General features: G+C 39.5%; 1 long non-coding RNA gene across 1 annotated transcript; it reads left to right on the top strand.

The window, feature by feature from the left end:
• Positions 1-5,496: 5,496 nt before the first annotated feature.
• On the top strand, positions 5,497-11,446 carry LOC140712020 (uncharacterized). The gene is made up of 2 exons (XR_012093418.1): positions 5,497-5,876; positions 10,844-11,446. It is a non-coding gene; the product is annotated as an uncharacterized lncRNA (long non-coding RNA).
• The last annotated feature ends 1,522 nt before the right edge of the window (positions 11,447-12,968 follow it).

The raw sequence follows: 12,968 nt of genomic DNA, 5'->3' as shown, positions 1-12,968 counted from the left end.
CATTATAATGGTTTCAAGTCAATAGTATATTCATAAGGTATAAAAGAAATTTTGACCCCCAGTCGCACACCATACATACAAATCAATTCTAGATGATTGTGGATTTAGATATGAAAGGCAAAAATTTAAAGCTTCTAGGAGAAAATGTAGAAAATATCATTTTTTATAATGATTTGTAATAGAATGGCATTGTTGTCAGAGAATTTGATCTGAAAACAATTCTTCGAAATTTGTTGGAACTCTGTTGTTTTTAAAGCTTGTCCACAAGTGATTTGACATTCCTCTCATCAACAGGTAGAGTCTTAATTTCCCTCCCCTTGAATATGGATGTCTTCAGTGACCTGCTTTTAACCAATAGAATCTGGTAAAGGTGACACTACATGACTTCTGAGGATAGGTTAGAAAAGGAGATATAGCTTCTGCCTGACTGTCTATCCTGGCACCCAACCTTGAAACCTAGCCACCATCCCAAGTCTGGGAGTTATATAGAAAGACCATATTTTGGTGTTCTGGACATAGTACCATAGAGGTTCCAGCCAAGAGCTAGCATCAACTACCAAACAGATAAGTTAGCAAACCTTTGGGCCATCCTAGCTAATGCTGAGTAGGACATAGTAGACAATCTGCCCCACTAAGCCCTGCCCAAATTGTAGATTCATGAACAAAATAAATACTGTGATTGTTGTAGACCAGTGAGTTTTGGGGTGGTTACTTAAACAATAGAATATTACATGCATCTTAGAGTTATTATAGTTTACCTTTAATTACTACTTTTAACAATTCCCTAAAAATGGAATAATTTCTCAACAGATTAGCTCTGTTTATCTCCCTCATCTACTGTGCTACTGTCATGTGTTTTACTTCTAAATATATTCGAATCCTTACAAGGTATAATTATTATTTTTTGTCTTTTATAAACTGGTGCTCTTCATTCTTTTATGCTGGCTTGTGGTTCCATCTGGGATAATTTTCATCAGCCTAAATAACTCTTTGGTATCGTGGTGAAGATCTGCTGGTGATAAATTCTCTCAGCTTTTGTCTGCAAAGGCCTTACTTTTTGCCTCCATTTTTGAATAATATTTTTACTGTGTATAGACTTCTAAGTGGCAAGGCAAGAAGTTATTTTTTCTTTTAGCATTTTAATTCCATTTCATTATATTCCAATTTCCATAATGTCTGTTGAAAAGTAAGCTAATATTAAGCTGGTACAAAAGTAATTTTTGCCATTACTTTTATGGCAAAAACTGCAATTATTTTTGAACCAACCTAATAACTTTATCGTTGCTTTTTTGAAAATAACATGTGGCTTTTCTTTTTATTAGAATCACTCAATTCTGAGTGATTCTAAGACTTGTCTATTTGTCTTTGTTATTAGCAACTTAAATATGATGTACCCAGGTGTGGTTTTCTTTATAATTTTATTCTACACAAGGTTCATAGTGTCTTGATTCTGTGGTTTCATGTCTTTTAGCAACTTTGGAACATTTTTAGAGCCAGTATTTCTTCAAATGTTGTTTCCGAATAATCATATCCTCTCTATTTCTAAGATTCCAATTATAAGTGTTCGACTTTATCATTGTTTTTCATGTATCTCTCATACTCTTTTCTGTATTTTCCATCCCTTTGCCTTTCTGTGCTTCAAACTAAGTAAGTTTATTGACTTGTTTTCCAGTTTACTGGAAGTTCTCTGTTCTGCTACATCTAATAGATTCCAGGTCTTTGTTGAAATTATCAATATTTCCTCTGTTTTTCTTTTTGTTTGTTTGTTTTCTTTTCTTTTGAGACAGAGTCTCACTCTGTCACCCAGGCTGGAGTGCAGTGGTGTGATCTTGGCTCACTGCAACCTCCACCTCCTGAGTTCAAGTCATTCTTGTGCCTCAGCATCCTGAGCAGCTGGGATTACTGATGTGCACCAGCATGCGTGGCTAATTTTTGTATTTTTAGTAGAGATGGGGTTTTGCCATGTTGGCCAGGCTTGTCTCGAACTCCTGGCCTCAAGTGATCTGCCTGCCTCAGCCTCCCAAAGTGCTGGGATTTCAGGCATCCTCTGTTTTATTGAACACATTAATGGTCTTTATTTTCAACTCCCTATCTGATTACGTCAATGTTTTCATTATCTTTAGGTCTATTATTATTGTACTTTTAAAAGTGTAGCTTTTAGTTATTTGGTCCTGTTTTTTAGCCAGATATGAGTGAAATATTGTAGCGCCTATACATACTGTTACTTTCCTCCAAAGAAGATTAAGTTTTCTTCCAGCAGGTGGATAAGATATAAGAAGATCATTTTGATTCTTTGGAGGAATGAGGATAGTTTTAGTCATTATTAAGGCTTTTCTCTTTCAGATTTGTCCTTACTCATAGGGTATAATACTTCTGCATCTCAATTGAAAGTCCAGGATATCTTTACAGACATACCCTTCCCCAAGACCCCTTTATCTTACCTGGGCTTGAACTCAAATTTCTATCTTTGCAGCATTGTACAGCTGTCTAATTGAACTTTTGCTCAGGTCTTTGTTCTCTCAGATCCTGTTTTCTGCTAGGTTTTCTTGTAGTCTTGTGTCCAGAATTGGTTCCTTCTGGTGGGTTCTTGGTCTTGCTAACTTCAAGAATGAAGCCATGGACCCTCACAGTGAGTGTTACAGCTCTTATAGATGGTGCATCTGGAGTTTGTTCCTTCAGATGTTCAGATGTGTCCAGAGTTTCTTCCTTCCAGTGGGTTTGTGGTCTCACTGACTTCATGAGTGAAGCTGCAGACCTTCGCAGTGAGTGTTACAGCTCTTAAAGATGGTGTGTCCAGAGTTTGTTCCTTCAGGTGTTCAGATGTGTCCAGAGTTTTTTCCTTCTGGTGGGTTTGTGGTCTCGCTGACCTCAGGAGTGATGCTGCAGACCTTCGCAGTGAGTGTTACAACTCTTATAGGTGGCACGTCCGGAGTTGTTTGTTCTTCCCAGTGAGTTTGTGGTCTCGCTGACTTCAGGAATGAAGCCGCAGACCGTCGCAGTGAGTGTTACAGCTTACAAAGGTAGTTTGAACCCAAAGAGTGACCAGCAGCAAGATTTATCGCAAAGAGTGAAAGAAAAAAGCTTCCACAGCGTGGAAGGGGACCCAAGTGGGTTGCTGCTGCTGGCTTGGGTGGCCAGTTTTTGTTTCCTTATTTGGCCCTGCCCACGTCCTGCTGATTGGTCCATTTTACAGAGTGCTGATTTGTCCATTTTACAGAGTGCTGATTGGTGTGTTTACAATCCTTTAGCTAGATGCAGAGTGCTGATTGGTGTGATTTTACAGAGTGCTGATTGGTACATTTACGATCTTTTAGCCAGTCACAAAGTGCTATTGGTGTGTTTTTACAGAGTGTTGATTAGTGCGTTTACAAACCTTTAACTAGACACAGAGTGCTGATTGGTGCGTTTTTACAGAGTGCTGATTGGTGTGTTTACAAACCTTTAGCTAGACACAGAGTGCTGATTGGTGCATTTACAGTCCTTTAGCCAAACAAAAAAGTTCTCCAAGTCCCCACCTGACCCAGAAGCCCAGCCCAATCCCCCCTCTAAACAGGATACCCCAGCTGCTGTTGGGAACTGGGTGATGACTGCTGTAGCTACTTCCTGCTGGATGGGGTGAAGAAGGGGCCCTGCAGTTGTAGTGTCCTCCAGAGGAGAACTCTTTAGGCCAGTGAAAGGGCCAGGAGGTTGGTCCAGGGGTCCTCAGTAGAAGTTGTTCGTTGAACTCATTTGGGGTTCCATTTGTAAGACCATCTGTAGCTTGATGGCCTTGATTCTAGAGGAAACAAATTTGAGAAGGAGGTTAAAAATACAGGGCCTGAAGGTGAGTAATAGCAAGATGGCTGTCATGGGACCTAGAAAGGGGAGAAGCCATGTTGCCCAACTCCAGAGGTCAGTATAAGAGTTTGAAAGGCATTGCTGATTTCAGAAGCCTTTTCCTGTAAATGCCGGGCAGCATCTCATACTATCCCTGACTGGTTAGTATAAAAGCAACACTCTTTCCCTAAGAAGGTGCATAGTCCTCCTTTCTCAGCAGTGAGGAGGTCTAGCCCTCGGCAGTTTTGGAGAGTCACTGCTGCCAAAGAGTCTATTTCAGATTGTAGTTACTATCCTTACTGGATAGATTTTTTTTTTTTTATTTCTTGCAAACTGAGAAATCCTTTGAGAGTGTGTGGTAGTAGGATAATGCATGTTACACTGCTAATTTTTAGGAAACTTTAGTTGAAAACCTTGAGTTTGGGATTTTAATTTTTCTTTGCTACTAATAAAACCTTGTTCAGTCCATATTAACTTAGAATTGGTATAGATGTCTCCTTCCTGACTCTGTAAGTACTTTAAGATTTGACTGAGTGCAAACAACTCACACGTTTGAGCAGACCAATTATTAGGCAACTTTCCTAACTGCTTCTACAAGAGTTCCCTTATCACTTACTGAATACCCATTGTGTCTTTTTTTCTTTTCCTTAGTTGCCTGGGAGGAACCATATATGGTCCCATCCTGAAGGGAGTTCCTCCTAGATCTGGTCAGACCTTTGTATGGTAATTAATTAAGATTTAAATTCCCTATCAGGAAACCTGCTGGGTTAAGGATTTTTGATAGGAAGACTATGGGTTGTCAGTGGCCTCAGTGCTTTCGGGCTATGCCCTTGTTTGCACTGACAACAAGGTGTTATTGGAGTGTTATAGGGTCATGGAGAAGACCTTCAATGACCAATTATAGATTTTAAATTTACCCTGGCTTTTAAAGGAATAGAGTATACTGGTTTTTTTTTTTTTTTTAAACCACTTCCATCTTTCTTTCTTTTTGACTTCTTTGTCTCTCTCTTTCTGACTCCCTCTTTGTCTCTTCCTCTCTCTCTCTCTGACTTTCTGTCTCTTTCTCTCTTTCCTTTCTGCTGGTCTTTTCCTGCCTCTGTTAGCTGCTAATGCTGCTGTTCTCCCCTCCCCTTTTTGATGGCTTCGATAGTGTAAGACTGCCACCTCCTTGGGTTTTTGCACTGTGTGCAACAACTCAATACTTTCCTTGTGGTATTTAATGGGGATTTCCCCAGAGGTTAGGAACTCCCTTTCTTTCCATATTGCAGCATGGGCATGTAGGATTAGATAAGCATACTTGCTATCTGTATACACATTTATTATTTTTCCTTTTCCCAGTTCTAAGGCTCAGGTAAGTGCCACTAGTTCTGCTAACTGGGCACTGGTCCCTGGGGGAAGAGGCTTACTTTCAAGCACGGTTACGTCACTAACTATGGCATAACCTGCCTTTCGTATCCCATTCCCCACAAATGAACGTCAATTCATGTATAGGTTAAGGTCAGGATTAGCTAAGGAGACTTCTGAGAGATCATCTTGGGCAGCATAAATCTGGACTATAATTTGTTGGCAGTCATGCTCGATTGGTTCCCCATCCTCTGGAAGAAAAGTGGCAGGGTTGAGGGTCGCACACATATGTATTTGAAGCACCAGTCCCTCAAGGAGTAGTGCCTGGTTGCAGGGGCCTTTGAAAACAGTATGCTGAGAATAGATAGGGCTCAAGGACAGTATCTCCAACTGAACTTTTAATGAACTCCCGTAGGCGCCAAGAAGGCGGGTAGATAAGAAAGAATATAGAAACAAGGTACTGAGTAGAAGGTTACATGTGGGAAAAGAAAGTTTGTTTTGCATTGCATTCTTTCTGCTGACCTGAGGTTTATGGAGTATAAATAAAGTGAGGCGGAGGCTCTGAGTGCGGCCGCCATGTTCTCTGTGTGTCTTTGTCTTTGTGTGTGTTCTTTCATTCTCCACCACCCCCGGTGCGGCCCCCAACAAGTGGCGCAGCGAGCAGGGTCAGCACGGGTGAGTAGGGGAGAACAAGAAGGGGAACCCCCTAGGAGCAGGTAAGGCTCAGATATTGTTAAGGGGAACCTTCTTAAGCTTTCATTATGGGAATTCCATCTCTCTGGCCTCAGAATATTTATGGCTGTTTCAAGGACTGTTGCTGTCTATGGGAGTAGAAGTGAAAGAAAAAGACTTTGAAGCGATTGTTTGCCCATGTTGAATAACATTGTTACTGGTTTCAGTATCAGACTAAAGTGCAGCTGAATCGGAAAAAATGGTTACAGGTAGTAAAAGCTTTGCTTAGAGCTCTCCAGTTAGGGGATATTATGCCTCTAAAATTGTGGACCTTGTGTAACTCTATCACTCAGACATTAGAGTTACTTGAGACTGATTCGGAGTGTGGTAATGTAGCCACAGGAGGAAAGGTATCTGAGGATTTGGAAAAATAAAATAAAATAAAATAAATCTGAAATGGAGCCCATTTGTGCCAGGGTAGCAAAAGGGGGAGAAGAGAAAAAGCCAGCTCTTTCTTCTTCTAAGGGAAATTCTGACATGCAGTGTATTATGGAAATGCTTCAACAAATATTACAGATACATTCTTCTAATTCACCTTTGTGAGCTTTCCCTGTTTCTTTTCCTTCTGCCCTGTTAAAAGAGAATTTTCCAGTGCCTCCAACCCCCGGGCTTCCTTATCTTTACCTTTGTTTGGCAAAGTTTTCTCAGTGCCCCCAACAGGCTGAGACGACTGAGGGGCTGAGGCGCTGAGGGGCGGGCAGCCTGGCGGGTCCCTGCCGCAGGGTCGACCGCACGTCACGTGGCCGAATCCCCCGGGCTGCTTTCTCTCCAGCTGCTCAGCCACTTGTTTTCTTACCGTGAACCTTGGGCTCCTGCTCGGAGTCCTTTCTTGCTCTGTCTCTGTTTTTGCTGCATTCTATCGGCAAGTCTTTAATTTAGGATATTTCACTGATATAACTGAGGATGAACTGTGTTTTGCAGCATTTTATTTTATTACGCGCTTTCTCCTAGATTTTGGTATCCTTTTTATGCTGACTTGATTAAACATTTTGGAAACTTTCCTGGAACTGATAAAATAGCTTTGATATGATCTTTTTCTTGAGGTCATAAAATAATTTACTTTGAAATGTCTCAGCCTAACAACTTTTGGGCTTTTGTTGTTTTGTGCAGAGGTGGGAAGGCTCCTTTGCATTTTTGGTATAACTTCTGTGTTAATGATTTTGTTGTTTGCTTCGCACAAAATCACTTAGTGATCCGTGTTTTCCAGCTTAGAGTTAACATGTATCATTTTGTGAATTAAAAAAATGTCTGTGGAAAAAAAAAAAAAAAAAAAAAAAAAATTTTAAGGAGCTGGATCTGTTTCCAATTATTTGTGCTTCTTTTGCTCCTAATGCTTAGTTTTCAAATGGTGGCAATAATGTCCAATTTAATGCCTTACAAATTAAATTTTTAAAAAGAAATGAAAGCTGCCATTTCTAACTATGAACCCCTATCCTTGGTCTTCTTGATATTTTTTCATCAGAAAATTTGATAATTTCTATATACTGGAAGACTTTGGGGAAGGCTTTTCTTGATCGTTCTCAGTGGTTACAATTGCACAGCTGGTAAATGAACAAGGCGCATGTACAGGCTAGAAAAAATGTTATGTGTGATCCCCCAGGAGCCACTGAGGAACAACTCACAGGCACGGGCCAATATGCTACTTTTAGTGCTAAGGCTGGTCTAGAAGATGTTGCCCTTACTTAAATCAAGACTGTTTTTAAGGGCCTAAAATAAGGTAGAGATAACAGGAAAATCTTCCCTTTCCTCTGTGAAGATTTTACAGGGCACAAATGAACAATATTCAAATTTCGTAGCCCGTCTTCAGGATGCTGTCTTGAAAATTGTGGGTGCTGACCTTGCTTCAAAAATTTTGTTACAAACGTTGTCTTTTAAAAATGCATATGCTGACTGTCAAAAATTGTTAAAATCATTAAAGGCCAATGGGGCCAATTTAGATAAATATATTAAAACTTGTGTTAGTGTTGGAGGGGCTATTTATAATGCTCAATTATTTGCTGGAGCTTTGTCTAAAGCCTTAAAAGGAAATAACAAACAAGGTGTTTGCTTTCAGTAACAGAGTTAAGACAGTTTTATAAATGTATCCAAGGTCATATAGCTATTATATTTTGAAAATATGACTTTCTGTCCCCAGAGCTTACATGCTTAACCCTTTCCTCTAGACTGCTCTATAAAGTACAAAAATGGTAGTCACCCTCCTTGGAATAATCGGAGGAAAGAAAAATCAATAACTAAGTAAAAGTTGTATCTCAGCACCAGATCCAATCCCAATTTCAAGTATCCATTTAGCCTTGGATAGCATCATTGTGTTTTGAAAACCAAAATCCGTTGAGTATTTTGTGGTCCACCATCTTTTACAAAGCAGATACTCTATTGAATAGTAAACTACAAACTGAATTTCTGTACCTGTAATCACCTTATTTGTTTACAAATATTTGTTATTGACTAAATCTGCATACAATACCCAGTGAGCAATGGCCTACAACATCAAGGAATAAATTCAAGTCCTCCTTAAGGATCCCACACCTTACCCCAGTTTCTCAGCTTTATGTGGCAACTAAGCAGAGCGCCGCTGCTGACTTAGTTATTACTCAGCCTTATACTTTGTCTCCTAATAGAGGAGTATATAAATTAGCTATTAGAGAGTGTGGCCCTTTGCCAAAAGGACATAATGTTACTAATAAAAGTCTTATTATGGTTTAAGTCTCACAATTTATTTGCCTAGAGGCAGGGGAATGTATTCTCAATAGGGAGGGTTTGGTAGCACAGAAAAAACTGTTTTTTGGGAAACCTTAGTTTCTAATCAAAAGCCCTTATGTTCTTTGCACATTAATGAAATAGTTTAGGGTTAATTGATACGGTGGTAAATATGTCTATTATTTGTTTAAATTAGAGGCCTATACAATAGGAAAAAAGACAAGTTGCAGTTATACTCACTGGCTTGGGTGCTGCTTCTGTGGTTTATCAAGACGTAGAACCTTTAACCTGTGTCGGTCCTAAAGGTTAACAAGGTCAAGTGTTTTTTTTTATTTTTATATTGTTCCTATCAATATTAATTTTTGGGAACAAGATCTTTCACAACAATTTGCTGCTTTTAAAACATTCCTCATATTTCCTCAGCTGCCAAAAATACGATGTTCAAAATGGGCTACAATCCTTTAAACTCATAGCCACCACTCCTATTTATGTGAAACAGTGACCATTATTTAAAGAAATACTTAGGATTCTAAAAGAGTAAGTCAAAAAACAAATGGCCGAGAGGAATATAAAGCCACGTATTTCTGCATGGAATTCCCGTCTTTGTCTTGTCTTAAAACTATAAATGTTTACATTAAACCTAGGGAAAGTTTACAGCCTGGTCTTCCTAATCCTGCCCTTATCCCACAAAGTTAAAAATTAATGGTCATAGATCTCAAAAATTGTTTTTTCTTTATTCAGTTACAACATCTTTTTTCTATTCTAGAAGGAGACAGTCACTTGGACAGCTCACGTCATTTAACTCCTTTGGCTTTACAGGAACTCCAGCTTGTGGAAGAGCAACTTCAAAAGGCTCATTTACATTATATCCTTCCCGATGTTCCCCTTTCCCTTTGTTTATTTCATACTTTACATTCTCCTACAGGAATGATTCATCAGACCAATCAGCCGCTAAAATGGATCTTTTTGTCCAATAAAACATCTAAACACTTGGCTACTTATATCGATCGTTTAGCTGAACTGATCATCAAAGGACGGCATCACTGTCAACAACTTTGGGGAGGAGATCCTTCCTTAATTATCTCTCAATTCACTCATAGTCAGATCATTTATCTTCTTGCAACTTCTGATTCTTGGCAAGAAGCTTCATCAATCTTGAGTTACAGTTTATCCTTATCCCTCGGTGCAATAGGGAGAATTGTTTACTATTCTCATGGTCTTACTTAATTTCCCTACTACTGGTTGAAATATTGTTAGTGATTCTCAATATGCCGTTTATGTTACTTCTTATATTTCTCAGGCCACTTTACCGCTTTGTGCTACTTCTTCTCTTCAAAAACTCTTTTCCTTGTTATTTTCTACTTTGAGCCAACGTCGAGCTCCTTTATTCATCACTCATCTTTGTTCTCATTCTCAACTGCCTGGACCATTAGTTCATGGAAATACTCAGATTGATTCACTTCTAATTGGCCACCTGCAGGCTGCAGAACAAGAACATGCTCTACATCACACTAATAGTTCTGGCCTTCAACGACGGTTTCATTTAACTCATAAATAAGCTTGTTCTCTTATTCGAGCTTGTCCTTTCTGTGCTCCTTTGAGCATTCCATCCTGGAGTTAACCTGAGAGGTACTCAAGTTAATCAAATTTGACAAATAGATGTTATACATAGTCCTTCTTTTGGACGATTAAAGTATGTTCATCATACCATTAATACTTTTTCTCATTTTCAATGGGCCACTCCGTTGCCATCTGAGAAAGCTGATTCTGTTATTACACATCTCTTAGCTTGTTTTGCCATTATGGGCATTCCTTTTATACTTAAAACTGATAATGCCCCTGCCTATGTCTTTCATAAATTACAAGTTTTCTTACAGCAATACAATATTCGACATATCACCGGGATCCCGGGCAACAGTCAAGGTCAAGCCATCATCGAGCGCGCAAATTTAACTTTAAAAACTCAACTATTAAAACAAAAAGGGGGAAATGAGCCCCCCCAAAAAACCACATTTTTTTGAAGGTTAACCTTTCTACCTTAATTTTTTTGATTTTGAAGGTTCTTTTTACTTTAATTATTTTTTGAATCAATGGAGACAATTGCAAGACTCTGCTGTCGTAACTCATCTTTCCTCACCTCTCTCGGTGATAGTCCCCGCTGACAATTTAAAGATTTGGTATCCTAATGAAGAAGGTAAGTATGTTCAAGGGCAAGTTCTAAAACAGGAATGGGGCTATGCTCTTGTCCTTACAGGGAGCGGACCTGAGTGGTTTCCTACAAGATGATTGAAACCCTGTTGAAAAGAAAACTGGATTCAGCATGCATTTCTTCCTTTGTTGGATGTGCCTCAGCGGGGGACTTATTTCCCTTAGTGAGGCTTTGTATGAATATTGCACTTATATTCCCTTTCCACCCTTGTATCAGGGAGTCGCCTGGGAAGAGGCGGAAATTAAGGTTTTCACCAATGACACTACTTGAATGCCGTCCCCCTATATAGACAAGGACAATATAGAACGGGAAACGGAAATTATAAACAACACATACCAATTTGGAGTGGAAGAACTTCCAATATGCATGGGAAATAATTCTCATTGTCTCGGAAAATCGTATGAAGCCTGGGTTGTTCGCTATAATCATAGTTATATGGCTGCTAATACTGTTATTATAATCATACTGTATATAGTAATGAAACTATTCCTAGTTCTTTACCTTTTTGTCCTATTCCAGAGGTTTCTCCTAATATTGAGGTGCTGGAGTAGCAACTATGTCGGGGAAATAAAACCCGGATTTTATTAGAATACAATGGGATGCAAATAACTGATTGAAGTGTGCACGGTGATTTTCAAATAAAATTTAGTCATACCTTTGAAATGGCACCGGGTAAATAAAAGTATTGCTGCTAACAATAATGAAACCTTGGTATGGTGTGAAGGAGGCCTAAGTACAGAGTCATCTTTGGAAGTTGTTAGCTGCAGGCGATGCCATTAGCACTTTTGTGGGGAATATGTCTCTTAATCTTTCTAACCCAACTAATTCCTTTCATATTCAGTTATATCGGAATACCTCTCGATATATTATTGCTTGTGTCCGTAAGCCCTACCTATTATTAGCAGGGAATTTAATATGGGATAATAATACGGGAATTGTTAATTATACAAATACGTGTACATTTTTGTCTTGCCTCAATCATTCTTGGTGGCACAACTTTGCTGGGGATATTTATATCCTCAGGGCTCGTAAGGAAATTTGGCTACCTGTTAATCTTACGCAACCATGGGGGGCATCACCTCTTGAAACTTATATTTGGACTTCTCTTCAGCGAACCCTCCGTGCCCTTGGACTTATAATTGCCTCGGTGATGAGTCTTGTTGCCATTGCCTCCACTGCGGCTGTAGCAGGGCTCGCTCTTCATCAAAGCATACAAAATGCTGAATTTGTGCAGCAATGGCATGAACAATCTCACCGGTTATGGCTTCAACAATGAAACATTGATTCTCAACTTGCTGAAAGATTGGACAACATGGAGCAAGCGTTGACATGGCTTGGAGATCAGCTCACTGTACTCAGTACTCGGGTAACATTACAATGTGATTGGAATTCCACTCAATTTTGTGTAATGCCTGTGCCTTTTAACATCTCTCAAAATTGGACTGTAATCCGAAAATTATTAATTGGCCATAAAAATATTAGTTTGGACATTCAAGAGCTCACTCAGAACATTTCCGAAGCATTTCGACAACAATTACATGTGCTGTCTGGAACTGTAACCTTGCAGGAGCTGGGGCAGCGCCTTGCTGCCTTTAACCCATGGACTCAGATAAAAACATGTATTTCTACAATCTCTGGAAGTATATTGCTTTGGGCACTTGGTTTGTGTCTACTTCTTTTGGTGATTCGATGCTCCCTCCGTCGCCACCAAAAACAAAAGAAAACACAGGAACAAATATGGGCTACCTTTTTAGGATTGAGGCAAAACAAAATTAAAAGGGGGGAAATGCAGGGGCCTTTGAAAACAGTATGCTGAGAATAGATAGGGCTCAAGGACAGTATCTCCAACTGAACTTTTAATGAACTCCCGTAGGCGCCAAGAAGGCGGGTAGATAAGAAAGAATATAGAAACAAGGTACTGAGTAGAAGGTTACATGTGGGAAAAGAAAGTTTGTTTTGCATTGCATTCTTTCTGCTGACCTGAGGTTTATGGAGTATAAATAAAGTGAGGCGGAGGCTCTGAGTGCGGCCGCCATGTTCTCTGTGTGTCTTTGTCTTTGTGTGTGTTCTTTCATTCTCCACCACCCCCGGTGCGGCCCCCAACACCTGGTATCTAAGTAGGCAGTTGTCTGATGGTCATAAACTTCCTTTGGCACCTAGTATGCCATTT

This window comes from Chlorocebus sabaeus, chromosome 7 (genome assembly GCF_047675955.1).
Source record: "Chlorocebus sabaeus isolate Y175 chromosome 7, mChlSab1.0.hap1, whole genome shotgun sequence".
Taxonomy (NCBI): domain Eukaryota; kingdom Metazoa; phylum Chordata; class Mammalia; order Primates; family Cercopithecidae; genus Chlorocebus; species Chlorocebus sabaeus.
This window is presented reverse-complemented; position numbering and strand designations above follow the sequence as displayed.